A 27,462-nucleotide genomic window follows, 5' to 3' on the forward strand; every position below is an offset into this window, starting at 1 on the left:
CAACGTGTGATGAACTGACCGCAACCCCCATTCCCATCCCCCTGTGCCACTCGGGAGGAGGAAGTAGAGAAAATCTACTTTAAAGATTAAGCCCGGGAAGAAGGGAGGCGTGGGGGGAAGGTGTTTTTAAGTTTTGGTTTTATTTCTCATTACGCTACTCTGATTTGATTGGTAATAAATTAAATCCATTTTTTCCCCAAGTCAAGTCTGGTTTTCCCATGGCAGTAATTGGTGAATGATCTCTCCCTGTCCTTATCTCGACCCACGAGCTTTTAGCTACATTTTTTCTCTCCCCTGTCCAGCTGAGGAGGGGAGCGATAGAGCAGCTTTGGTGGGCACCTGGCATCCAGCCAGGGTCAACCCACCACAGTTTCACTTAAGCTTGAGTATCTTGGTCAACACTTTTCTCTCTTACCAGAAAACCAACTGAATTATTCATCCTGGGACTAAGTGAATGGAGTCTGAGCAGGAACTGCCCCTTCATGCTGACAGTGTGGTCTTGCTTAAGAGAAGTAAACCAAGCAGCTTTGTTTCAGCTTTTAAATGTTAATGAGTAGTGAAATCTTGTATTGCCATGCTTATAACCTCACCACTTCTCTCTATGCTGTTTTTGGAAGTGTGAAGTCCAGGTCTTGAATTTCTAAGACACTTTCTTTCCACTCCCTGGAGGTAGCAGGCTTAGACTCAGATTTCAGGGCTCTCTCTGTTTACTAACTTTTCTGGCATTGATTTGAAAAGAAATCATTCAGGCCCCTTGCCCTATTAACAGTTAACAAGAAAGCCACTAGCTTCCTCAGTGTCTTTACTTAAGTGAACATGGCCGTTATTTTTTCTGCCAGCCCTTATCTTCCCTGCCCAGACATCCCAAGGTTCTCAGTGTCTGTAATTGCCACTGTTTAATTCTGCAGAACAGGACAACCTCAGAGTATTTTCCTCACCCACTATACAATTTCTGCCCTCCCCAGAAAAGCAGCTGCAGAAACTTCTGGACAATCCTCTGAATTGCCATAAGGCCAAGCCTGTAGCAAACAGAACCTGTGTGGTTTAGAAACAGTTTTGTTTCCAGGCAGTGTATGTAGGGGAGCTCAAAGTGTTCACTCTCAATTGTATGCAGCAGAATGCTGCAGTCAGTATGTAGTCTCAGTCGAATGGAGTAGGCCTTGATGCCCCACAATTTTTGGCATGCAAGAAGTCATAGCAGTTTGCTGACGTAGGAAAAAGGACAACAGAATTGAATTTGTTTGTTTAAAAAGTGCTACAGTGGATGTAGAAATTGAAGTTTTCATGCACTAGAAGAGACAAATACTACTGGAAATACACAAATAAAAATATACAAACATACAAATAAACTGGAAGTGAATTGAAAGGGTGTTTTTTGCCTCCCGGCTTTCCTCTCCTCTATCCTGCAGCCAAAGATACCATAGGCAGTGTCAGAAAAAGTACACAGATCGAAACCAAAATCTCGTGACTCATACACTTATGTATTGTGGTTGAGTTCCGGGAGACTCACTGCATCACCATGTGAGTTAGGGTTTCTGGACAGGGATAATGCTCACTACCAAATTACAGAGATCCTCCAGCTGTTGATCTGTGGAGTGGATGCGCAGGAGGTAACGGAGCTACCCAGCTGTCTAGCTGCAATATTGTTCTACTGCATGGAGCCATGTGGAAAAGGCAGGAAAGCTTTATTGCTTTGCTGTGTACTGGGGTGTAGAACTTGGAAGTCCCTGTTTTCATTTCATGGTTCTTGCTAGTAAATGAATTACATTAGTGGTTGGTTTCTAATGCCGCCTTGGATTCACAGAAGAGTTTCTATTTTTTTCCCCAAGGATACCTTCTTTCCAGCATCTTTTTGTACTCAATCCTCATCAGGAAGCCATGAGCACAACATTGCGGCATGGTTGTAATCTTTGCCAGAAGTTCATCTCTTGTGTCTTCCAGCGTGGGCAGGATCCCAGCACAGAAGAATGTGTTGGAAGACAGGAGACTGTTAGAACCTGGAGTTCTAGGTAGCCTTCGGGACTATGAAACTTTGGACTTCCTGTGTATTAGCACTCAGAAGCGAGGATATTTTACTTCTTTGGTCTTTACATGTCAATTTACCTCGTGATCTTGTCTCTTCTCTGCTTACATTTACAAAAAGAATGAAGTTTGGGGAGGTTATGGGAATGGAAGACTAATATTTAGGAATTGGATTCCATTCACCTTTAGCATGGGTTTGCCCAGCGTTCTTTAGCCTTCTCTGAGCCCATCGGGATCATCATAAGATCTAGCTAAGTGGCATATAGTGAAGCAGGCGTGGAAGTCTTCCTTGATGAAACCTTGTGCTCTCCTGTGCCAGGAAACGCACTAAGTAGTTTCAATGACAATGAAAAAATAATAGTAGTAATTCTGTGGCTGTTGTCTTTAAAAGTAAGATCAGGGGAAGTGTCCGGCCCACTTTAACCTCCATCCATAAGTTGAAATTTAAGGATAGAATAGGCTGGAGGATTGATGAATAATGTGTAATTATTATAAAAGTTGGGAAATGCAGATTTTAGGTTCATGCAAAGAACAGAATGCTCCCTTCTGCGTGGCTGTTACAATAGCTACTTTCATTATGTTATGACAAAAACATATATGCAGAATTAATGATATATGCTGCTAATATTAGACACCTACAACAGTCTCTCTCCATTTTCCTTTCCAGTCTTAAATTGGATAAATGATCAGTTAGTAGGATTTTTGCCTGACTAAGGAATAGTAAAGAGCAAGTGAGATGTATCGCATAGCTTAAGGTGCACTTCATTTGCATTATATTCACTGTACTGTCTGATTAAAAGTCAGTTTGGGGAGCATGTGTAAGAGAGAACATTATATGCAAGAGGAAGAGGGTTGCTGTAGAAACTCTAATTCTGCAGCTATATCTACACCAAAGGCATGCTGAGTCATAACTGCCATCAATTTATTTAGCTCAATTTGGTAGGAGTAAACAGTACCTTGTTATATCCAATTCTGTACTTGTTCTCCCCCAGGTCAGTAGAGCCAAGCAGCAACTCTGATGCCTTCTTATTGTCCACAAACCCTGGAGGATTATGCTGGGATTTAGGCTTTGGTATCTAAAATGAGAAAGACAGGTATAATGATATAAGAGCTACAGTTAGCGGTAGTGCAAAAAGGCTAATCACTGCTGAAGATCTTCTCTAAAGAGCTACAGTTAGCAGTAGTGCAGAAAGGCTAATCACTGCTGAAGATCTTCTCTGGTTTAGCTTCCTAGCTGCACGGGCATGGCACTGAAATACTAGTGGTAAGGAAGCTTGTGGACATTTCTACCTGTCTGTGCAAAGTGGAGGTTGTTGGAGGGGGATGCAGAAGCGTTAGAAGTAGGCATTCATACCCACTCCCTCTGATTTCTCATGGACAAGATCACTGCACAGGATGCATACCTCCATCATCTGAAAGTGGAAATGTACATTCAGTAATAGTGCTGGAATTCAAACAACATGACTAACTGCCTATTCATAGCAGATTTGTTTGCTGTTAACTGCTTTCCATTACTTGCCCTTCCACTTTATTATATCATAGGTGAAAACTTGTGTTGCTCTCCCCCTCTGCAATTCACTGTTTCCGTGGTTGATCCTGCAAAAAAAGGGTTGCAGGAGGCAATGCAGCCTAATAAATAATGGTGCCAATTTGTCTAGTTCCAGGTCATGTATTTCCTAATTCTTTGTGCTTCTCGCATGAAATGAGAGGTTTATTAGACATACTGTCTCTAGACCTGGCGCTTGGAAGTGTCTCTCAGACTAACATTCCCTTGAAGGGGTACAAGGTAGTCTGTGAAGCGATGATCCAACTTCTTTCATTCCTGAATAAAGATCTGCTGTTTAGCCAGCCAAAGCTTGTGCTGAAGGCACTGTGTGGCTTTGCTTGAGGATTGCTCTGCAGTGCTGCAGACACCTACCGGACTGTCTGAATTCGTTTGGAACAATGCAGTGGATGAAATGCGGGGATGTGCTGTGCAAAGCCGGTCATCAGCTAGTTCAGCTGCTCCTGGAATGAGACAAAGAGTGAAAAAACTAACAAGGGTTACCAAGGCTGGAGAGAGAAAACCTGCTGTGTTATAAAGTTGTTCGTGTTTCACAGCTGGGAAAAAGCAAAACAAACTCCACACAACAGGGTAGGAAGTGAGCCTGGACCTACGTGGCCCAGGGGAACAAGCTTACATGCATGGAAGCAACTTTGGGCATGGTGTGAACCTGAAACAATTTCAGGTAAACGTTGTTTTGTGATTCTGGCTTATAGTATTATATAACTATTCCTTTGGGGATTACCGTCATATGAAGAGTTAACAATGAAAAGTCCTGCTCTCCACTAGCAAGCCTAGAGGAATAGCTCCATGAACTGATAACAGCAATTGGCTTTTATTTGCTGGGTGGACCAGCCCCTGGAGACAGAAACATGCTACAGAGGACAGGCAGCACACAATAACCTCGTTTAGGCTTATGTGAAAACTTCTCCATGGCTGTCAGCGATCAAGAGTGGGTGAAATGGCGGCATGGTGCGTAATAAAAGCAGACAAGGATGTCTGAAAAAACTTGATTGAACTCATCCATAACTGTATCAGCTAGCATTCAGCTTTGGATACTATAGAAATAGTAACACAGGACTTTTCCCATAGTGTATTTCCCCTCTTCATTTGTGACTTTCAAGCCAAAACATAACAGGCTTCTTTAGACCTTTCTTGTCCTGTTTCTAGCACTCATGACAGCAAATGTAAGTACTGTGACACCAGCCTCAGAGAGATATACCACATCCTCCGGGTGCTGGTCTGCATCTCAGGAGATTGGGACGTAATTCTCTGCTCTGCCATACCCTTCCTGTGTGACCCTGCAAGTCTCTTAGAGGGGTTTCAGTTGCCTAAACATAATGACATTTTAGATGCATTCATGTATCACCAGATACATGCTCCAGAAGAGCACAGGTGTCTTCTAAGCCGTGTGTGGTATCTTTTTGCCCCTTGTGGATGTCCCAGATACCCAAGGGCATTTTAAATGACACCAATGACACTAGATGCTAAAGTTTCTGTAACTGAGCCACCCCTTTCTCTTTTAGTTCTGCATTGGTAAAATCAGGGTAACGGCATTAGCCAGCCTTGGGCAGGGCTGAAGATAAATTAGGGAGACTGAGCTGCTGCTGGACTACAAAGGCATTGATGGCAGTTTAAATACAAAGGCATGGATGATTGCTTACCCTGTAGAAGTTGGAGACAGTCACAAAAGAGGGCCCTCTTTTCTGCCTCTTGCTGCCACCAGCTAAAATCAATATTATTGCACAGAATATGTGAGAGAAGCTCTTGAAAAGGAGTCACACTGAAGTAGTATACTGTAGCCTCTAATGTAAACCTGTCCTAACTGACTTAAGTTAATAGTTCAACGCTGTCTGGATGAACTACTAACCAAATAAAAATATGCATCATTTTACCTGCATTGTGCTTTGGTTTAGAGGTTGTTCTTTCATTGTTTACTACTCTAAAGAAATCCTCAAAGCAGAAGTGAACATAGTCCTGAGAAAGAAGAGAAGAGAAGAGAAGAGAAGAGAAGAGAAGAGAAGAGAAGAGAAGAGAAGAGAGAAGCTGCATTCACAATATGTTGGCATACACAATTTTTTGCACTCTAAGTCAGTCTCCTCTCTCTTACGCTGGTGCTGCTTTACCAGTTTAACATAGGCTGAGATCGAGTTGCACATGCAGGAAGTAGAAATAAGATCCAACCCTGTCTATTTGATAGCTTGAAATCTGAAAAGCAGTTTCCTAAACTGTTTCCTATTCGCCTTTCAACTGCAGAGTCCTGGGCTGGGCTGATAACAATCCTAGTAGGCAGCAAGTTTTTCTGGTTGATAGAAACCTGACATTTGTCTGGGCAGCAGAAGGCCACTGGCTGCCAGGAGGGCATTATGTAGCCTGTCGTTAAGTCAGGATTGCACTCACGCTTCCATCTGTGCAAGCACGTTTCTGCAGCAGTGCTTGGTAGTGCCTTCACTGAGCAAAGTGAACACAGTGTGTACAGTCTGCCTCTCTTAGTGCTGGAGGGGCAGAATTTTCAAGGACAGAGCTAGATTGTCTTTCAGCACAGAAGAGAAGTATGCAGAGGCAGACACAGGCTGTTACCTGGATGAAGAGAGTGTTACAATGACAGGCTTAATCCTTTCCACAAAAGAATGATGGGGAAGCACTGGGCACCAGAACTGATGACATTTGCTTGCCGACACACTGAGCTGACAGTATTGATTGTACTGCATAATGTACACTCTACCTGTGGCCTCCTCCTTTTTAAAGAGGAAGCAGAGCAGGGGCATGCTGGATTTCTGGAGCAAGCCCATCATTGCTTCATTCAGGGGATCCTCATTCTTCTGTAGCTACCCTGTGATACTGTGTCACATCTGGAAAGGAGCAGGGGAGAAAAGGCCTGACCAGTTAAGGTACAACTTGAGAACAGCCCAGTGCAGTGCATGAGAAAGCAGATTTCTGATTGTTAACCTGCATAGAGAGAGGGAGAAATCCTCTGTGGGTATAGGGAAAGGAAGCGAGTTAATGCTGGCATGGGAATAGCATTAATGCACTCTCTAGAGTCTCAGGACTCATGGGGGGCCCTTACCATGGAAAGCCCATTTGCCCTAAATAAAGGATTCTGCAGGACTGCCAAAGGAAGGGATGTTGCAGAGAGACTATATTTTTACCTTTTAGGCTCATACTTTGATACGCTGACAGAGGGGACAATGTGGCTTATAGACTGGTATAACCAAGGACAATCAGAACATATTTTGGCACAGTCAAATGTCACTTTCAAAAACCTGCTTGGTAGCAAAGAAAGGAAATAGTTGCCGAGTGTAAAAAAGATAGAGCAAAGGGCCTGTGATTCATGCTCTGATCATGTTCTGTCAGTATGTCTGTGCAGTGGAGTATATGAATAACTGGTGGAGTTTGATAATATGCTTAAATACTGTTCCCACTGCTAAGCATTAGCATGGCTGCGTGACAACACAGCAGAGAGGCAAGTCACATACACCAGGAAAAGCTAGACAAGCTGCAGTGAACTGCAGGACTCTGGCTCTTCCAGCAACACGTAAGCAACAGAAGCAAAAATGAATTTAATCCTTTGGCTGATGTGCCTTTTGGGTAGCTTTCCTACAGCTTTGTGTTACTAGAAACAAGCCTTGGCTTGAGTTTTTGGAGTTTTGTTCCTTTTCAGAATATCTATAAGGATTATATTTTTAATCAAGGCCAGTGGCAACATGTTGAAGAGTCATGAAGCGGCCTTGCTGTTATTTGTACGTTAAAATGCTCAACTGTTGCGTCACTGGTCAGACATTTGCACAATCACTGTTTTCAATTAATTGTTACCAGAAAGGATTTCCGAGATGCACATTTCTGTGCGGCAGAGCCAATCTCTGGCTGCAGTACTTCTTTAAGGCAACAGAGACACATTAATTTGCACCAGCAAAGTACTTTTCCCAGTGTTGCTGTATGTTAAAACCTGTGGAAGTTTGATGTGATCTATTCATGCAGGGGGCTTGGCCTCTACATCTTGGCCTCATGTCTGACCTTGCTAAGTGCATGTTCCAGCTTACTCAGGGTTAGGGGTATGGCAGAAACAGCACTGGTCTGCACTTACAGTGCCAACGTAATGCACCGTGGTGCTCGGGGGGAACTTTAGGGACATGGTTTAGTGGGCATGGTGGTGTTGGGTTAACGGTTGGACTTGATGATCTTTAGAGGTCTTTTCCAACCTTAATGATTCTATGATTCTATGATTCTATGATTCTATGATTCTGCCTTTGGGTTCCTTGGGCTTGAGGAAGTTGGGTGATTTGCCCAGATGGTTGTTACAATGGCAGCCTTCAATGGCCATCAGTGGCCTTGGGGAGCATGCACATGCTGGCCAAATCCCTCGTTCTGGGGCTATAGGGCCAAGAGGGTGCCTTTCCACTCCAACTTGTTCCCTGCTTCACCCTGGGCCTGGTGATGCCCCCTCTGGAGCTCTCCAGACTTCAGACCCATGAGCTGAGTAACTTTGTCAGCCGCTATTGGAGGGAAGGTTAACATGTTAATCTGAGTAACAGAAAGAAGATCGCTCATTGTCCCCATCCCCTTGCTACATACTCGGAAAAATGGTTACAGGCTCTGTGCTCAGGGGCGGGCAAGCTCTCCAGCCCCGCTGGGAACTCACTGGGAAGGACAGAAGGGAAGCAAGTGTCAGCTCTGTCCCTTCACACACACACCATTCAGCAGAGCTTGCTGGATGGAGCAGGGGCAATTATGCACACCTCAAGGTGTCTGGGTTCCCATATGCTCTGGGAGGTATGCGCCTGTTTGCTCCACCATGGCTCCAAAAACACCTGCAAAGCAGGGCTGTTCAACAAAGAAGTATCAGGTCCTTAGCTGACAGCTTAGCCATCTGGCTAGGCCTGCTGCCCTGTGGCAGCTGTGAATGCCAGCTCTGACTCTCAATAGCACATCTGTTCATTTAAAAAAAAAAAAATCAGTGTGTTGTTTAAGGTCATTTTATATTCCCTGGAAACGAGAGTCTGGTTTTAGCAGCTTTTTCAGTTTTAACGAACTGGCTGAGCTCTTAGCATGCTGGTTTTGTCCTGGTTTGCTGTCACCAAGCATAAGATCTCAGCCTACCTCCGTGTTCTCCACCTCTGCCTGCTCCTTTCTTGGCTTCTGCTTGAACTTCGTGGTGCCCAAGTGCATGATACCCCTACTCAGCTTGTAAACACAGATCCTCTCTTCTGGACTGGAGCCCAGAACATCAAAGGCCACCTGGCAGAAGGGACACAGACCCACACAAGGGAATTCTTAATCTGCGCCATAAGCTGGAAGCCAGCCCATAGAGCTAAACATCTAAAATAATTTTCCAGCCCATTGAAATTTGACCAGCCAGGTCCCTTCAGACTAGCATGGGACAGAGTAGCTTAATGTTGCTACTCTGCTTTTCTTTTGTATACTGATTTATGCTAGGTAAGAACCATGTTGCTTTGACAGCAGTTGTTCTAAGTGTCTCTGATACCACGAGCAAAATGCAACATACCATCTGGGATATCAGCTCATTCCACTATTCACCATGCTTTTTAAAATTAGCAGGACATGAGCAGCAACATCCCCTTATAGCAATTATCCCACATGTCAGCTAGCACAGATGCGGAGGAAGCGTAGCTCTGCTGGCAACATTGTGCTTTGCTCTTATGGCATGGCCAGAGAAGGGAGAGCGCACAACTCTGAACATGCCAGAGAGTCTTGCAGCGTGTTACTCGTGAGCCATGATTTGGGACTGCCTTAGTGGCTATGAAAATCATATCTGCTTTGTACAAAAGGCTTGTTTGCAATGTACAAATCCTGGAAGCTGTAAAATACCAACAGCTGCTAGAAAGGGCACTGTAAGTTCAGCAGCTGGAGACTGTTTGATCTCTCTGTAGCTCAAGTCCTGCTTATAATAACAGTCTCAGGAGCCAGCAGATATTCCCAATAAGCTCTTTTCAGTAAGAGATACTCTTCAAAATTATATTAAAGAGGAAAATGTGTGTCAAAACCAGACAAAGGGTCAAGTCTTCCTCTTACAAAAGCTGCTCCTTGAGATTACATATGTATGTGAGATGAGCAGGTTTTAACCCATGGTCCCTGCCACAGCTTTCAGATCTGTCAGTTTTCAGGCTTCAAACAAACCCTATAACTAGCCCGTTTGAAGTCCTGCAAACCCCAGGCCATTGAATGTTAACCAGGAAATCCTACGTCAAGCTCATTTGCTCTGGAGCAGATCTTTTACATTCAGGCTTCAGCTCACAAGACAATTGAACAAATCTTTAGGCTATCCCTAGTTGCTCTTCCAGTAGCTTATTTATCCTCAGGTTGAAGAAGCTGAATTTTATTCCTAGAGGAAACTTAGGCCGGGGGGGGGCCAGCATCCTGTTTGCTGCATTTTCAATTTCAGTGATGTTTCTCCAGACTTACATTAGTGAGAAGTGGCTCTTCCCCATCATCCATGTTGTCTGCTGTGATCACACCTTGATGCACCCAGTGGTAATGATTACGATTGGGCACAAGAAGCAGTTTCTGCAGGAAGAGACAGACTGAAAGGTGATTACACCAATTGCCATCAGTACAATCAAGGCATAACATGAGCTTTTTGACTGGAGACTGAGGGTTCTTCTAGGTTTCGTTTCCTGAGCACATTTTGAGTGTATCACTTAAGAAAAAAGCCTTTTGTGAGATGAGTTTCTTAGGCTACCTAGGAGATTTTAACATAGCAGCCACGTCAAAGTAAGTGGGATTGAACACCCAAACCTTTTCAACAGTATTGAAAAACTTGTCCTGGCTGTCTTTCCTGTCCTGAGGAGATGTAAGCAATTGACATGAAGCAGCTCAACACTTCAGTTTGAAAATGATCATTTTTACCTTAGTGGCAGCCCTGCCAGATCAAGCGGGACCTCACCATGCATTGATCAAGATAAGGGAAGACAGCTTTCTTTCCTCACTCTGGCCTGCCTAAGGAAAAGTCACTTGCAATCCTCTTCTTCCTGGATAATTAGTAACAAACCCTCACTGCAGAGAACCTATTTCAATCTCTAGCCAAGTACAGTTCTGGTGAGTAGGTTTCTTTTTCTAGAAACAGAGGATCGAGCAGGGATGTGTGCGTTAAAGGAAGTGAATAACACACACAAAGTGCCATACCAGTAAGTTTAAGTTTCTTTTTGGAGAGAATCTGATGGAAAATATGATAATATCTCTTAGCTACTTCCTGGGAAATGACACGTGACTTCTCCAGACTTGGAACACAGAGGGAAACACATCCAGGTGTAAGTAGCAGCCACAGGTTGAAAAATCATGGACCTATGGATGTCAGTGAGAATTTTGCTTTTAATATCAGTGAAACGAGCATTTCACCAAGGTCCTTTGGAAGTCCTGTGAGTGCAGCAAGAACCATAGTATTCTTCAGTGATACTCTCAGAGCATGCTTTTAAACTTCACAACATTCTGACTGGCACAAGTTTTAGTACAACTACTTTGGTCGCTAGTGAAACGGAGGCAAAAGATGCCATCACTTGTCCAGTTATGTCAGTGCTGGGTTCAGGAATAGATCTCCAGACTAACTCATCCTACTTCTAACCATCCTCTGAATTGGATGCTCTGAACCAGTGCATGATTTCTAAGACTGACCTGTGAAACATGTCCTTATACTGCCCTTTCTTTCTGAGAAGAGCTCTGGAAAACATGTTTTGTACCCTGTAATCACTCTGTCCGTACCTTCTGTCAGGCACTGACATGCTTAGTTTGCTTCTAGTCTCCACAAAAAACATCCTCCTCTAGACCTCACTGTGTCAATTCATTCAGCTGTACCAAATCACCAGACCTTGCTGGCAGTCCTAGCTGGGCGTTTTTCATCCTTGCCTCTCAGCTGAAGTCTTCTGTCCATATAGCTCTGCTGGTGAACGGCATCATGCGAGTTCTTCAGACAAATTTGGGTTGACTCAAACCACCTTTATTGTCAGTTTTAGTTAGTCCTGGTGACTTCAGGGAGCACTCATACAATCCCTTCTGCCAGCAGAGCTCCAGTGGGGGTGCAGAAGGACCTTGAGCCGGTGCTGCTGCTTGCACAGTGAAGGTCTGTCCATGCCCTTGCTCTCCAGGCCAGGCTGGAAGAAGCTGCAACCTGCCAGTAAACAACCTGAAACTTGCCTTGGCCCACTGTCCAGAGAGGCAAATCCAACATATGGTCTCTGGGTGTGATGCAAATCTGGGATGAGTTGAAAGTAGGAGGGATGCAGACAATCCCACATTAAAGAATAACCGGTCCATATGTTTCCTCTCTCCTTTTTCTATATGTTAAAGGGCTTTAGTCAGGAAACACGGTGGGGTCTTTTTACCTTGAGAGCTGGGATTTGTGGTTCTCAATTTAGTCTTGGATGCACGTGTGCAAACAAAGAACAATGCACCTTCCCTGGATAGCTATTTTTAGGGTCTTGGTTGCAAGACAATTATAGTGTTGTACTGATGAATGTGAGTAATGGTTGCAATATAATTGTAGAATGAAAAGTATACAGCTTTTGGGGGAGGCATTGTGTCTTTTATGTGTTCACAGAGTCTCATAGGCAACTAAAGAAAGAAGAAATAAATTTGTCGTCATCTAAAGCACGTAACTTCACTGTGGAAGTAGGGGCAGATTTTGGTTTCATTTGTGGCAGTGCAGATCCCTCAGGTTAGCAGAATTCGTTTCAGATTTGCACGTGGCTGATGTAATGGGAACAGAGTCCATTCAGAGAAAGAAAAAATCCAAAGCAAAATTAATGTAAAGAATTATGTACTTACTTACAGCTCTCAGTGTTAGCCCCAGCTAGCTTGCCTGTGCTACCAAAGTGAATTCAGATAAATTTGCTCTAGATGTGAAAATAAAAGATGAGTCTGTTAATCAAGATTGCAATATCTGTAGGAAAACAGAAAGTAGCAGAGAGGTTCTGAGCATTCATCAGGGACAGACAGCATTGCCTGTAGGGACAAATTTGCAAATCAGTGAGAGGAAATCTAATCTTTTCAAAGATCAGATCTATAAAAAACCTCTTTCTTCTTGGATTCTGTATTAGAGCTTAAAGAAATCCTCCTTTCTCTGCAGCATATGGCAGAAGTATGTAGCGCACAGAAACGGAGGAATGAGACCAGTTGAAAACCCCAATGTTTTACATTTTCACTGACAATTTCAAAATTAAAAATAATCTGCAAAAAATGAAAGCATTTTGAATCTTTGCAGAAGTAAACAGTTGAAAGGGCATTGATTTGGGGTTGATCAAAACTGGTTTTTTTCTTTTGACATATAAAAATATGAAGTCACAACAAAATCAACTGACAAACTTAGTTCAAGAAAATGGGAACCAACAATGCTTCATATGAAATGTTAGTAAACACAAACTAACTGTAGTGCTTGAGGAAGCATTTAAAAATAATTTTTGATTTTATTTCTTCTGAGGGAACATCTTTGTATGACCTACCAGTGACCTACCAGTGAAATCCAAAGAGGGGCTGGTACTTACAAAATGGGAAGAATTGTTCTTCCTCATAGTTTTAGCATTATCAAGGGTCTCCAGAACAGGATTCACCTGGATGATTTGATCTTCCAGGGATTCCTACAAAAAGAAGATAAAAGTCAGCATCAGCATCAGGATGCTCAACACTGAAGACTTGGGCTTTGAGCACAACTACTCCTCACCATCCAAAGCAACCTATTAAATACATTTTCTGTCAGTCAGCTCCCACAGAAAGCTGAATTACTGCTGTGAGCAGTAATTCCTTTCCAGGTTCAGCCCTACCGAAGGCTCTTCACAGAGGTGCAGCCTTGTGGATTTGGGGCAGGCAGGATTCTGGCTAATTTCCCCAGTTCCAAGAAGCAACACCAAATGCAAAGTGTAATGCAGTTTTCAGTGCTTAGTACTTCAGTCTTCCAGAAAAGAGTTTTGGGATGTGCTAGGATTGAGAGACCCACAGGGGAATGGTAGGGCAACGCTGGGATCTGCAGGCAGAAAGTTAGGAAAGAGGAGTGAGGTTTATTGCTTGTAGGAAGAGGAAGGTTATTCCAAGGATAGAGGGCAGCATAAGACAGAGCTAGGAATGCGTGTAGGGTAGGGACAGCCTCGGGGGGAAAAGTTGTGGAGGAGGAAACAGGCGCAGAGGTACAAGCTGGGACATGACAATCCAGAGCTCTGGTGGTGAGGAAGCTGGAAGGAGAAATAGGAAGCCACCGAAGGAATCCCACAAGGCTAGAATAACAGGATTTTTGCTGCAAGGCCAAGGCTGCTATTTTTGTCTTCAAATTCTGAATTGTCTGACCCCCATACTAGCAACAGAGGGGAGAGGAAGAAGAAAAAGAAAAAGAGAAAGAAAAAGAAAAAGAAAAAAGAGAAAGAGAAAGAGAAAGAGAAAAAGAGTGAAAGAGAAAGAGTGAAAAGAGAAGAGAGAGAGGAAGCGAAGCGAAGCAAAGCAAAGAGAAGAGAAGAGAAACCACTGCTCTCAGCCTTAGAAGCTGCAATGCCTCTGCATGCTGAAGCAGCCATTAGCATGGAGGGCTTCTTTCTATTTGCTACCAAACAACATACTTCTTTGCTATCATGAGAAAAAAGACCAGGTCTCCCTCCCTGATTATTGATGCTTATGTCTCTTTTATTATTTGGACAACTTGCTCTTCGCAATGTTTTACCCAGATAAAACACTTTTTACTATGTTTTGTTTTTGCAGGTGGCAGGAAGTAAAGTGCTGGGAAATCCCACCTGGCTGAGGATCCCTGAGGCTGCTCTACAGCACTGTTGTCTCAAGAATCTCCATGCTCGCTGCACACACTGTGATTATTCCTCCCACTGCTATTTATTTCAGTTTCCAGACCACCTGCAAGCCCCCAGAGCTCTGTGTGAGGGTAGATTCATTGCAGCCACAGATCAATATCACTCTCTGTTTTATGAATGGGAGAAAAGAAATGCAGGGAATTCATTTGAAGACAGGGCAGAGCTAAGCAGAGAACTCAAATGTCCTGGTGCTTTGCCATTTGCTTTTAATAAGTGACAGACAGGCAGGGAAAAGGGGCCTGGACATGAGCTGACATTGAAAGATTTAAGTCACACACACACCCCCAATGTACAGCAGCACAGGCTGGCCCTCTGAGTCAGGACCGATTCCTGTCCTGCCATTACCCCATGCTGCTTTGCTATTCCCCTCTGCCCTTTCAAATCATAGATCCTCATGTGGGTGTAGTGCTGACATAGGTTGTCCAGGACGCTGGCCTTGTTCAGGAAGGTCATGTTTGCCGTGTCATCGATCTGGTTCAACTTGGGCGGTTTCATTATCCAGCGTTCCATCCATCTGCTGGACATTCTTCACCATGATGGTCTGCAGTGTTGGGGAACAGGAAGAAGGTGGTGTTATCTCAGATAGGTCTCCATGGACCACATGGAAGACACTTTCTGGGACATGCTTCCACTTCAAGTCTTGTTCTAGCTGCCACTGCCTCTGGCTGGTGGCCTCAGGAAAGGAGTCCCACAAATCGGCTGACCCACAGAGCAAAATAGGTCTGGACTCAGACATGGTTGCACTTCCTCTGGGGCAGTAGGCTACTGCTTTCCTGTTGAATTCATAAAGTAGAACTTAGCTGGTTGATTACCATCTTCACCATGACTTTGTCATCTGGATCTCCCCAGCAATGAAACCCCCTTTCTCATCCTTCACCCACCAGGATGTCTTGATGTCATAGGGCTTGATCATGGCCTCAGTTTTCTTTTTCTCAGGAGGAACCAGGAACTGCATGGGGTCAGCATCATACACACACTTTTCCTTATAACCATCAGACATCTTGGTTTCTCTTCTAGGCGGAAGGTGAAACTAGAAGGAAAGGAGAAGGGGAACATTGCTTCCCACATTGCTGAGAAAACAGAGATTGAAGAAGCCTGGAATTACCTGTGGTACTGTCCTGTTCACACCAACAATATCTTCCAGTTCAATAGGAACCTGCAGCAGAAGGAACAGGCAAGTCAACATCCCAAACCTGGGTGGTAGCTCCTAAGAGGGGCCAGAAAGTGAGAGATGAACTGAGGAGAAATAGGGAGAATATTCCCACCTTCTCTTCAGCCTTTCTCCTTGTCCGGTGCTGGACCACTAGGAACCTGCCTATGGCTGAGAAGGAGGGCCTTTCTCCCATCTTTTGTTCCTGAACACTGCAAGACCCTAAGGCCCAATTCTGGTGAGGGCAGTTCTTGGATGGGGGGTGCAGTGGGATTTTGGGAGTACTGAGGGTATTGGTGGTTTTCTGTGGTTCCCAGAGAAACCCATGAAGTAGCTGTAAGTCAGAGCAACCACAGAGCTTCTCACTGCCTCCCTGGGGTAAGGCAACTCCTGTGCAGATGCTCCTGTGCAGTATGGGTATAAACCCTCTTAGTGTGAAAGACTACAGCAGTGCACAAAATGGCACAAATGCAGGCACAGCTGTAAAAAGGGTTCAGAGGAACCTGAAAGGGAGGACCTGGTTCATCAGCTCCTGTCCTCAGCCATCAAAAACAACCAGGGCCACTCAGGAGAGGCCATGGCACATCCACTTCACATGCCCCTTGGTGGTTTTCACCCTTGTCAAAACCTGAGACCATACCTGTGGCAAAGCCATTCCACAAGAGGGAGCAGGGAAGTTCAAGGACATGACTCATGTCCCAAGGCTTTACATTTTTTGGGACCTGTTCCATGTTGGGAGCAGACTATGTCCCACACTCCAGGCAGCCTTCCTTCCCCCACCCACATATCTGAACTAGCTTTAGTGTTGTCAAGGCAACAGTCAAACTGCTGATGGTGAATAGTCTTTGTCAGTGTCCAGCTACCTAAAGACGTGCCTCCTGGGGACCTACAATACCTGCTCGACTTGTTGCTCCCTGCAGAGGCAAAGATGATTTCATCACTACTATGCATTACTTAGATTAAAGGGAACATGGGCTATGCTGCGGCTTTGTTTTGCTGTGTGGACACACTGCCCAGGCCAAGGGCTGTTGGGCTGTTCTCTCCACCTCTGCAGCCCCCGTGATGACAGCCCCAAGCAATGCTTCACGCCAGCCTTGTGAGTCACGCTGTCTGCACAAGAGTTAGAGGAGTCAGTCTGGGGTAAGAGGGAGAAGCCCCTGGGGTGGGCGGGGGACTCTTTGCCAGCAGGGTCTGGTTTTAGAGGCTACTGCTTGGGCTGAAGTCAGAAGAGCTTGGCGCTGGTTAGAGATGATGATGGCGCTGGCCCTTCTGGTGATCTCATTTTCCCCACCATCCTCCTGAAAACCTTGGTGGTCTAAAAATATATGTGTGCAAGGATTCCAAGGCAGAGAAACCTTTGGAAACCGGTTTCAGGGCTCAGGAAGGTACTGGTGTAACACTATCAATTGCAGTCTGCTGCTCTGGAATGAATTTCACCCATAAAGCAGGAAGGAGAAACTTTCCTCTGTCTACTTCCACTTCTGATCAGGCAGAGATAAGGAACTACAACAGCTCAGCAATCATTTCCCCCCTCAATCTATATAGTTAAATCTGTAGACGTGCTGGTTTTAGATGCCCATATTTGCAGTGTATTTTTGGGACTTGATTCTGTGGCCCCTTTCCACAGAAGGCTCAGGACTACACTATGTCACCTCCCTGTAATACATGGACTAGCATGGTCTCTGAAACAGATCAGTGTAATGTTAAATGAAACACCCACAGAAGATAAATGCATATGTCTGGAAACAGTTTGTACTTGCATCAAACAGTTTCTTGGGTGCAGGTCTCAGATCTTTAAGGAACTTTAAATTCTTTATGCCTCACCATCCTTTTACAGCTGGGGAAACTGAGGCACAGCATGACCACAACTTAAATCTTCACAGTTGTCCACCCATTGTCAGTCCCGTCTTTGGCAGACAAAGTATCCAAAAAGACTGGTTTATTCTGGCTTTTCAGTCTGAATTCAGTAGAAGTGACCAGTGCTTAGCTTCTCTAAAGGCAGCCCTCAACTGTGTTGTTAAGGTACCCAGAGACAATATACGTATTTAAAAGCTTAAGTGTAAATGTAGTCCCAAAAGCCATGGGGCAAGGAAGTGGTAAGGCCATGCCAACAATTGGGGGTGAGTTAAAATTCTGAAATTTCATCTCCCAAAAATCACATGGAATTTAATAAACTTACAGTTCAAATACCTGTGAGTTCAAGTCTACTTGTCATAAAACACAGTGAATGTAAATCCAGACGGCCTTCATGTACACCTGCAGGCACTGTGCTTTTCTCTTTCTGCCTCTGCTTGCAGTTTCTGCCCCATGGAGGTATAAGGCCCTTGCTGATCTCCACCCCTCACCTCTTCCCAGCAATCACACACAGCAAGTACCTACCAGGCTAAACCCATGATCCTGGAAGATGTGTGTTTACAAGAGCTGGCCAGGCTCTTCTGTAGCTGTCCAGAGGGCCTGAGCCAGCACTTACATTTTAAAAGAGATGACACATTCCTTATCCATAGGAGCCTGATTGGGAAAGCTTTGGTCCCTCAGGAGAGATCAGATAATGCTTTGTTTCTTGGGGATTTCTCCTTGTCTTTCCTTTCCTTATAGGGTGTTTTATGAACTCAGCTGCTGGAGTATAGGGACAAGAGGCTGAAACAGAAAGACTGTCTAGTGAAGCCTTCGTTCAAAGTCACATCTTTGGCTGTGCCCTTCTTGCCAAGGTGGACTGGATTTCGTCGGTGAGAGGAGCGATCTTTGGCAGACAAACCTCAGACTGAATCCTTGGCAGGAGCAGCCACATTGGTGATGGAATTAAAGTTTCATTTTTAAATCATTTCTAGGCCCCATCTTTATGATGAGTAAATTCTGTGTGTTTGCTACAAGCAGAGAGGATAAAGACTATTGTTGAGTTACAGTCTTGCTTGTTTCAGTTGCTCAGTGGATGTGAACTGCCTTGAAAGACAAATGCTTCTGTACCAGCTTTAAGTATTTCTCTGCTATATTTGCCTCAGCTGGAGTGTCTGGGATGTGGTTGCTCTGCAAGTATTGCCCTGGTGGGTGTTTCGGGTGAATACGCTTGGGATAGAGTTTCCAAGCAGGAAGATTCAGATAAACAGCCGCTTTGAGGTGAAAATTAGAGAGTTCATGTTACACCCACCTCTTGAATTTGTAACTGACTATTCACCCTGAAAATCTGATTCCAAGAACTCAGCATGTCCTGTCAGGAGCAGAATAATACCACAGAAACCGTGGCCAGCCTGAGCCTTGAATATTGAGAATTGTGATTAACTTCTCAGGAATGTATCCGGAGCAAGTCATATTTTCTGGGCTTTTTTAGGTAATTATTTCAAACGTTGAATCTGTGAATGAAGGTTGTAAACAGTTCTCAGACAAACATCTTAGAGAAAGACGTGAAATGCGTCAAATAAATAATGGGTTCTGACCTGTTCGCTCATGTGTAACGTGCATAAATGTCTGTTCTGACCGCATAGGAGGAATGAGCTGCAAAGGGAGCAATCGGATCTCTCCATGAAGTGATACAGGTCAAAATGGCAACCCTTAAATAGCCACAAGCTCACTCAGCCCACGGACAGATCAGCAACGGCTAGAACTCAGCCAAATTGCTTCCTGAGTAACTAGGATGCCTCTTGCTGAGTTTAATGAAATGTCATTGCAGTTTCCATAGCACAGGCCCCGTCCTGTATCGTCCCTGGCCACGCTGTTCTCCAGCACATCACCGCGCTCTGTAAATCCCGCTGCGACAGCCCGGGTTGGGCTGCAGCTGGTTCATCCAGCCACATCCCGTTACAACAATTATATTATCTGGTAAAGGAGGTTGTTCAACGTTCTCTTAGAAAATGAAGGAGACATGTTCTGCAGTGACATGAACTGATAGCGCTGCACAGCGAGCTCTGCAGGCAACAACGGATCATGGGGAGGGAGTTGTCTGCTAAGCAGGATGTTTGCCTCAGTGTGGGCTCAGTTTCTTGCTCTGACACAGATTTCTTCATCATCTTAAAGGGAGACTAAGAGTCCAGCTTTTCTGCCTGAAGGGATGGGGAGCATAGCTATGTTTTGGATTGGAACATGGTCTTCAGATAAGGGGAAAATCAGCCCATATAATACAGACCGTGTGGAAGAAAGGAAGTCTCTCCCTCTTAGCACTGCCAGGGATCCCAGGCTAAACACAGCAACCCAGGTGTCCATAATGACATTCCCAGTTACAAAGAAGGTGGCTGTAAATGTACAGAGGGGAGGGAGAGGAACAGGCAGTACAAAACCACTTTTGACGGCTCGCTGTAGAGCCTCAGCCTTTGCGCTGTAGTGACAAGCCTTGGAGTAACAAGGAACTCCGTTCGGATGTTGCCTTTCAGGGTTGCATTTCAGTAGCAGCAGCAGCAAACTGATCTCTGGTGGTTAGGGAAGGAATGGTATCCGGATCAGAAAGCCCTGCTGAAGGATCACAGGGTTATATAAAGACCTGGCCCAGGAGACTGCAAGATGGTTTTGCATTTATTAGTCATTTAAAAAATAATGCTGGTTCTGTAATAAAAGCTGTATCCTCATTCTCAGCTGTTGTCTGATGCTTGCTTGGGGAGGATCAGTGTATTCCTGTGAGGGCTGGAGGGGTATTGGCTGTACGGGGACACGACCGGTCTCTAACCAAAGAAGGGCAGATCGCTGCTCGTGAGGCACAGAGGGTCTGATGGAGACAGTGCCAAGTACTTTCAAATCCCACTAGGTGCTCAGTGAGTCATGGGTCCTGCAGAAGACAGCCTGTGCGTTTGGTTAGATGATCAAAAACTCTACGGGGAAGTGTATGCACGTGAAAGCCAAGTTAAAGTCTTTCTGGTGTCTCACTTTTCATTGCTCAGCTTTCCAGCTGTAGCACTCTTTTAGTGCAAGGAATTATGGAGGCAAAACAAACAGCCCCAAAACTTCTGAAGGTTTTTTTTAAAGGAAGAAGAGGGGAAAAAAACCTCTGAAACCTCTGACATGTGGCATCAAATTGACCCCACACAGACCGTTGGCAAGGTTGGGAATTTTTAATTCATAGCATAGACTTTGGCCACTTGAGCTCAGGGAGCGACACAAAGCTCTGCTGAGTGTCTCTGCCCTAGGAGGACCAGCCGTACAGAGGGCTAAGCCAACTGTTCCACCAGGGTTTAACTGCATCTGCCAACAGCAGAGGAGTGTTAACAGTCAGAAAACAGGTCTCTGCCCAGGTCTGGAAAGGCGTGGGGACTAACAGCTACTGCCTCTGCCCGTGCCTTCCTGTCTGTCCTACCTTAGTCCTCCAAATGTATCTGGAGATACGTTGGAGAGACAGTGGAGATACACAGAGGTCAGGAATAGCCAAAACCCTCAGAGCCCACCCTAAACCTGAAGCAGGTCTATCAATTAGTCTTCCCCTAGCCCCAGCCTTCAGCCACAGGGCTCTATGTCTAGTTCTAGCCAAGGACCATCACCAACCAAGTCCTTACGCTTAGCCAGAGACCATCGGGAGCCACAACCTCATCCTGGACAGGGATGTCTCCCAGCACCCAGCAGTGGAGCTGGGCCAGCCTCAACCCACAAAAGGGCCCTGAATCCCAGCCCTCTCCTGAGACTGTCCCTGGGTCAATCCCTTCCAGCACAGACCTGCTTTCTACCCCGTCTCTGACCCACCATCTACAGCCCTGGGCGAGGACACCAGTAAAACCACAGCCCTACCCCTCACCACGGGCTATGATTACCGTGGTCTCAACGTGGGCAATCAGCAGCTTCATTAGCAGGTCTGCAGGGCCTTCACCGTGTGGGGAGATGACCTGCTGGAACGATCCACTGGTGCTGCAGGCACCTCCAGCAGCATCCAGGAGCAGAAAAGACAAGATGGAGCGGGCAGGAGGGAGCTCTGCCATTCCTCCTCCCCTTGTTGTCCTTTTTCCCAGGGACTCGTGTAACCTCAGCCTCAGAAAAATGGACCACACGGATCACCTGCCCGCTCAGAGTGACACGCAGAATTTGAGTACGTATTTTTACATATCTAATCCCCGAATACAAGCCACCCCAGTTAAAACAAATCTGCTCGGAGGATCACACCAGCTGGATGATGCTGCCCAGGGGCTGCGCTGGTGCGGGGGGAGCTGCTCCCACCGGCTTGTCCAGGACAGACCTCAGAGCAGTGGAATGGCAGAAAGGAGATGGCACAATGAGATGTAATTACTGGTGGGCCTCCCCCCCGCCGCCCCGAAAGCTCATTACCAAATCGGTGTGTGTATGAGATGTGAAGCAGTTGAAACAGAGACGAATATCGCCCCCGGGCTTAGCAAAAATTATCTTCAGCTCCTAGGATCAGGTGGAATATGCATGTTGAATCCTCTTTTTAGCATTTCCTAAGCGTGGCTTTCAAACAAAGGCCCCTAAATACACATTTTAAACAAAGACAGTCATTTCTGTTGAAATGCTGTCCTCGGCTGTGATAATCGGAGGTGCCAGAACAAGGTGAGCAGACACCGGGCAGCCCCCTCCCGCCGAGGAAACCGCAGGGACAGCATTGTGCACGCAGAACAGGAAAGCTCATCTCCTTGTCTAATGAAGCTGCACATGGACTCCCTGACAGCAAAGTGGCATCCAGAGGCTCAAGACCCCATGATTTATATGGGTTTTCTGGGGTTTTCATGGGGTTTCTCCTCCCTACGTGATTTACAAGGTACTGCACTCCTTTACAGAGCGCCTTCGCCTTTCTCCTGCTAGGTGCCATGGAGCAAGGTCACGCATGATTTGTACAAAATTATGTGGTCTTTCAGTAATTCCAAGGTTTTGCCATCACTCTGTTGTATCTCATCCCCAAATTCACTGTAGATTTCTCTGTTTCAGTTCCTTGAGTTACAGATTCAGGGACTAAAGGAATAATTATTACTGGGCCCCGTTAGGGGGGAAAAAAAAAAAAAGTAAGATTTTTGGCCATAGATGATTATAGTTTCCGCAGCTGAATAAATCAGTGTCCCATAACTGACAGAGGATAATGGATTTAATAAATAGCTATGATTAAGTCTGATGTTATTTTTAAATAATTTCAAAAACTGTTACTCTAATCCCTCCGTGGCTGGCAGAAAGGATGCTGCTTAGAAGTTAAAATTAGTTCCTTAATGTTCAGCCTGGTGTGGAGTTACAGGCCCTCCAGGGCTGTGCTGGTTTTCTGGAGCATCCGCTTACACCGTCCGACAAATGGACATTAACAGCTGCCTTTGGCAAGTGGGAGAGGGCTCCCGCAGCTCACACTTCGCTGTTCTCCTTCCCGGGGCTCACTCAGCGCCGCAGGAGCTCCCACCGACTCCAGCGCGCCCGGCTGACGGGATAATCGGTTGGTGTTACACTTCACGGTGTTACCCGCTTTACAAGCTCTCTTCCCGCGCAGCAATTCCCTTCTCCTTAATTCCCAGGGAATTACCAGCTCTGCCAGGCCTCTTTATCAATAGAGATCTCTTCTGTATAATATCAATGTGATTTTTTTTTTCTTTTTTTTTTTTTTTTTCAGCACTTAACTTTATGAGTGAGTGATCCCGTTTCTTGGCTGGAAAAAGGCACTGAAGAACGCTTTGCCTTGAAAAGCACCACACAGAGGGACAAGTTTCCTGGTCTGTGTAACCTCATAGAAGTGTTAGCCGTGAATAGTCTATTTGCTCAACCAAATAAAAACTCCTGGCAAACTTGAACTAGGACCGCAGGAATGGGGATGTCCCACAGGCGACCACGGCAGAGTTGTTATTTATCAAACCCACTTTAACGGGCCAAATTCCCAGGTATTTGGGAAAAAATTAAGCTGCCTTTAAGACAGGCTTCTGTCTTCCTGGTGCCACCCCATCGCAGAGCCCTGGCACCGACCGCAGGGACTCGGCCCTGGACTGGGGACCAGTTTGCCCTGACCTGCCGTAACTGCTGGCAATGCAAGACGCGATGCTGCGCTGCCACCCGCCCTCGGGGACACCTCTCCTCCTTGTCTCCCGGCTCCAATGGTTCCATGGCCACAGCAGGAGCTGTTTCAACCAAATTGATGAAAAAACATACTTATTTCTTTATTTTTCTGGATTGCTTTCCCTTTGAATGAGCTGTCTGAACTGACGCATCCGCACGGCTCCCTGGCTGCAGAGGAACTGGGGGAGAAAAAAGCAGGGGAGGGGGGAGAAAAGCAGGGGAGGGGGAGAAAAGCAGGACCGCTTTTTTGAGGCCATTACACTAAATTAGGGGAAACAACAAGCTGCACCTTGAGCCTTGGAAAATCCAGCTGCGGTGCTCGGCTTTGCCTCTGGCTCAGCAGTAAGACAGGGATAACAATAAATCCCTTCTCCCACCTTCTGCGTGTCCTGATTAGATAGACCATAACGGCGGGGGGCTGTCGCTTATTATGTGCTTGTTTAGTGCCTGGCACAATGCAGCCCTGATCTCGACTCCAACCCACGGCTGCTGCACGAACAATAGGACTGACATGAATCTCGTGGCTGGCGGTGGCCTCCCTCCGGGATCCTGCGCCGGGAGGATGCATCCCAACCGAAAAAGGAAGAATTTCCAGGCTGCCTCCCCGGGAGGAATCGGCGCGGGCTGCAGAGTTAGCGCTGCCTCCCTCCAGGATCCTGCGCCGGGAGGATGCATCCCAACCGAAAAAGGAAGAATTTCCAGGCTCCATCCCTGCCACGCTTGGGAATTGCCCCGCATCCACCAGCAGTTGCCTCAGCAGCTGGTTCAGGAACCCAGACAGATATTTCCTTGGTGGCTGCCTCCCCGGGAGGAATCGGCGCGGGCTGCAGAGTTAGCGCTGCCTCCCTCCAGGATCCTGCGCCGGGAGGATGCATCCCAACCGAAAAAGGAAGAATTTCCAGGCTCCATCCCTGCCACGCTTGGGAATTGCCCCGCATCCACCAGCAGTTGCCTCAGCAGCTGGTTCAGGAACCCAGACAGATATTTCCTTGGTGTTCCTGTAACAAATAAGTAAAACACGCTGTCTGAGAGCAGACGTTCGGGGGGTTGGCAGGAATCCCTGCCTTTGCTCGCTCTCTGCCAGGTGAGGTTCTCCTGTCACAGAAGGATTGCTCAGACCCGCTGCCGTGGCCGTGCAACCCCCCGCGATGGAGCCCGGGCTCCTGCCTCCTCTAACCCCGTCTAAGACGCTGACATCTTTCCTGACCGGTACCTTTCTCCGCTTGCGGTGAGGGTAAACCTGTTAAAGAAACATGAAAACACAGAGGAGAAAAAAATCAGTGCTTTTATCTCAGGGCTTAAAACTGGTGTTTTCAAACCTGCCACCATCACGGTCTAATTAACCCGCAGTGCCCTGGTGGGAGCGCGGGGCGAAGGGTGGCAGGGTGGGAGAGAGCAGCCACAAAGAAAACCTCTAAACTGGAACCACAGCTTTTCATACCTGTCACGATGTGGATTTTCAGCTTGAGCACACAAGGCTGAGCTCAGGGGACGCTGTCATGTAGATTCAGGGTTTTATCTCCTTTCCTCTCCATTAGCTGTGATACCCTCTTATTATGCTGAAAACCGAAATGTGTTGGGTTTTTTTTCCCTCCAGCAGTTGTTCCCTTTCCCGTTCGGCAAATATCGATCCGCCCGCGTCCTCGGCTCGGGCTGAAATCAGCCCCGCTCATCCTCTGCCAGCTCGTGGGGCCGAGCGCTCGGCAGTGCCACCTCTCATGCCATCAGTGACCGAAGCGAAGGCTTGCTAATCAATTTTTACATGTTTTTCTCTCCCCATCCTCTCCTTCCCTGCCCTGGCAGTGACAGAGGACTGAACAGGATGGGTCTGATCACGCTTGGCAGGTGGAGAGGGAATGGAAAGGGCAGAGAGAGAAAGAGCAGCCCGGGATAACAAACTTCTTGCAGCCTTGTTGCACGTTCGTATCCTGCAGCACCCCGGGCGAGGGAGCTCTCCAGGCAGAGGAGCGAATGCTGGGGGTTGGCCTATGCAGGAGGCTGCCCCCACTTATCCTGGGGCGTGATTTTAAGCCAATTCCATTAAATTGCTTGGAAAGGTTGTGAGGATGCATCTATTTCAGCTTGAGCCAGGTCTGGTTTGATTTAGCGTTGGCTGATTAGGAATTAGCTGGAACAAACCGTTCAGAAAACAAAATTAGAGGGTGCACGCTAAGTTTTGCACGAGATTAAGTTGAATTAAAAAGCAATTGAAATGTAATTTTCCTGGCCCAAGCAGCCAAGAAACAAGATAATGCAACTGGTGGCACTTGAAGCTTAGAAATGCAGCATCTAGGATTAGCACAACTGGCTTTCTAATGCCCACAAACAACAGATTTATCTGAAGGTCTTTTCTCAACACCCCCTCCGTCACCTTCTGCACAAAGCTTCGTACAACTTCTTTCATTTGCCTTGACAGGGAGAATTGGTACGAGCCTGGGATTTGAATCCATGACTTAAAGCAGCCCTGGGTATTGCATAGCATATTTCCATAGGTATTTCCATGCTGGAAATAGCCACACAGTGAAAAAGTTGTTCCCTGTAACTCGTATAATTTATTTTGAAATGGCTCCCGTGCACGCAGCTGGCAGGGTACGGAGGCCCAGGTTGTGCTCCCGGGGTGCGGAGGGTGCAGAGCCCGGCGGTGGGTGCTGCTCCCACCTGCCTCCCACCCCCGTCTCGCTCCCACCTTCCAGCAGCGAGCCCAGGCGCCCGCTCTGAATTACTCTGCTCCCCATCTCCCTCGCGGAAAAAGATGTCAAGTAATTTAAAATCAGGTTTTAATGAAATATTTTAATAGCTGCTTGCCCTACCCATTTGGCAAACGCTGCTCCTCCTCTCCCCGTCGGCTGGACCAGGCTGGCACCTCTGCAGACCTGGGGGTGTACGGAGTGGGTCTTACGGAGCTTTGCTAAAAAGGGTGATGGCTTGGAGGGCTTGCAAAACCAGGATGCCTTCAGCACTTCAGAGTCCCCCAAATTGCCCATAGTGCTATAGCCAAGCCCCGCTGCGAGGGGTTATTTTGAGGGCAGGGATGCTGTTGTCCCCGTTGGTCGGAGCGGTGGCATGGGCGGGAGGACAAGCTGTGCAAGTAGCCTGAGCATCGGCATGTAACTGGTGTTAGGGCACCGTAAATGCAAATGATCTCTTGCCTAAAGGTGATGGAGACGTGCGATAGGCACGTAATGTAGTGTGATAAGAGCTGCCCAGCAGCTCCTGGCCAAAATCTAAAGGGCTCATGGAGATGATAGGTTCCTGCTGGGTTTCTCTCCATGCTACCTCCTGCCACAGCCCTGCCAGGCTCCCACCTGCGCCAGCCAGCAGCTCAGCGCCTGCTGCTGCTCCAAGTTTCTTAATCCTGTCTCATCCCTCTTGCAACCTCTGCTCGGTCGATTCCCCTCAGCTACCGCCTGGCTCCATGGTCCCGGTCCCCGCTAGCCGAAGGCGGCTGCTCTCTTGGCCGGCATCACCACCCACAAGGACCTTCCAGCTACCCGGACAAAAAAGGGGCATCCCCAGACTGCCCATCCCCTGCACTCCCCCTCACCTACACAGCGATGTGACTGTCCCCCGTGTCATGGGACATCATACAGGTGCAGGCTGGCATCTCCCGTGAAGGGTCTGGCCACAAAAAAGCCAAAGTGGGCAGAGCATAAATGTATGGAGGAGGTGTGGGGGGGGTGAGCGGGGTGGCCCAGGCAGGAGAGCAGCTGGGGAGGGAAGGCATCACCATCCATCCTCCTCCAGGTGCATCCCGGTGGCCATGGCAAGGGAGCAGCTGGAGATAACGGGAGGCTGTCCTGGGAAGAGCCAATCGTGGGGGGGAACCGGGGGGTACGTGGCTCCATGGGGGCAATAAAAGAGGCAGTGGGAGGGGGATGGGGTATGAGAGAGGGTTGGGGTGAGTGGCTTGCTTCATCTTTGGAGTGGTGGGTGTCTGGTTGTTCCCCTCCCTGTGATGAGGATGGGGCCGTGCTGGGTCTCCTGCTTGGCTTGTGTGGGTTGTGGTGCAC

General features: G+C 46.8%; 1 pseudogene; it reads right to left on the reverse strand.

Moving 5' to 3' along the window:
- LOC104074744 overlaps positions 1–14,853 on the reverse strand; it is a 33,867-nt pseudogene extending 19,014 nt beyond the window's left edge.
- Positions 14,854–27,462: the final 12,609 nt, after the last annotated feature.

Source organism: Fulmarus glacialis, unplaced genomic scaffold, assembly GCF_000690835.1.
Source record: "Fulmarus glacialis isolate BGI_N327 unplaced genomic scaffold, ASM69083v1 scaffold5440, whole genome shotgun sequence".
Classification (NCBI taxonomy): Eukaryota; Metazoa; Chordata; class Aves; order Procellariiformes; family Procellariidae; genus Fulmarus; species Fulmarus glacialis.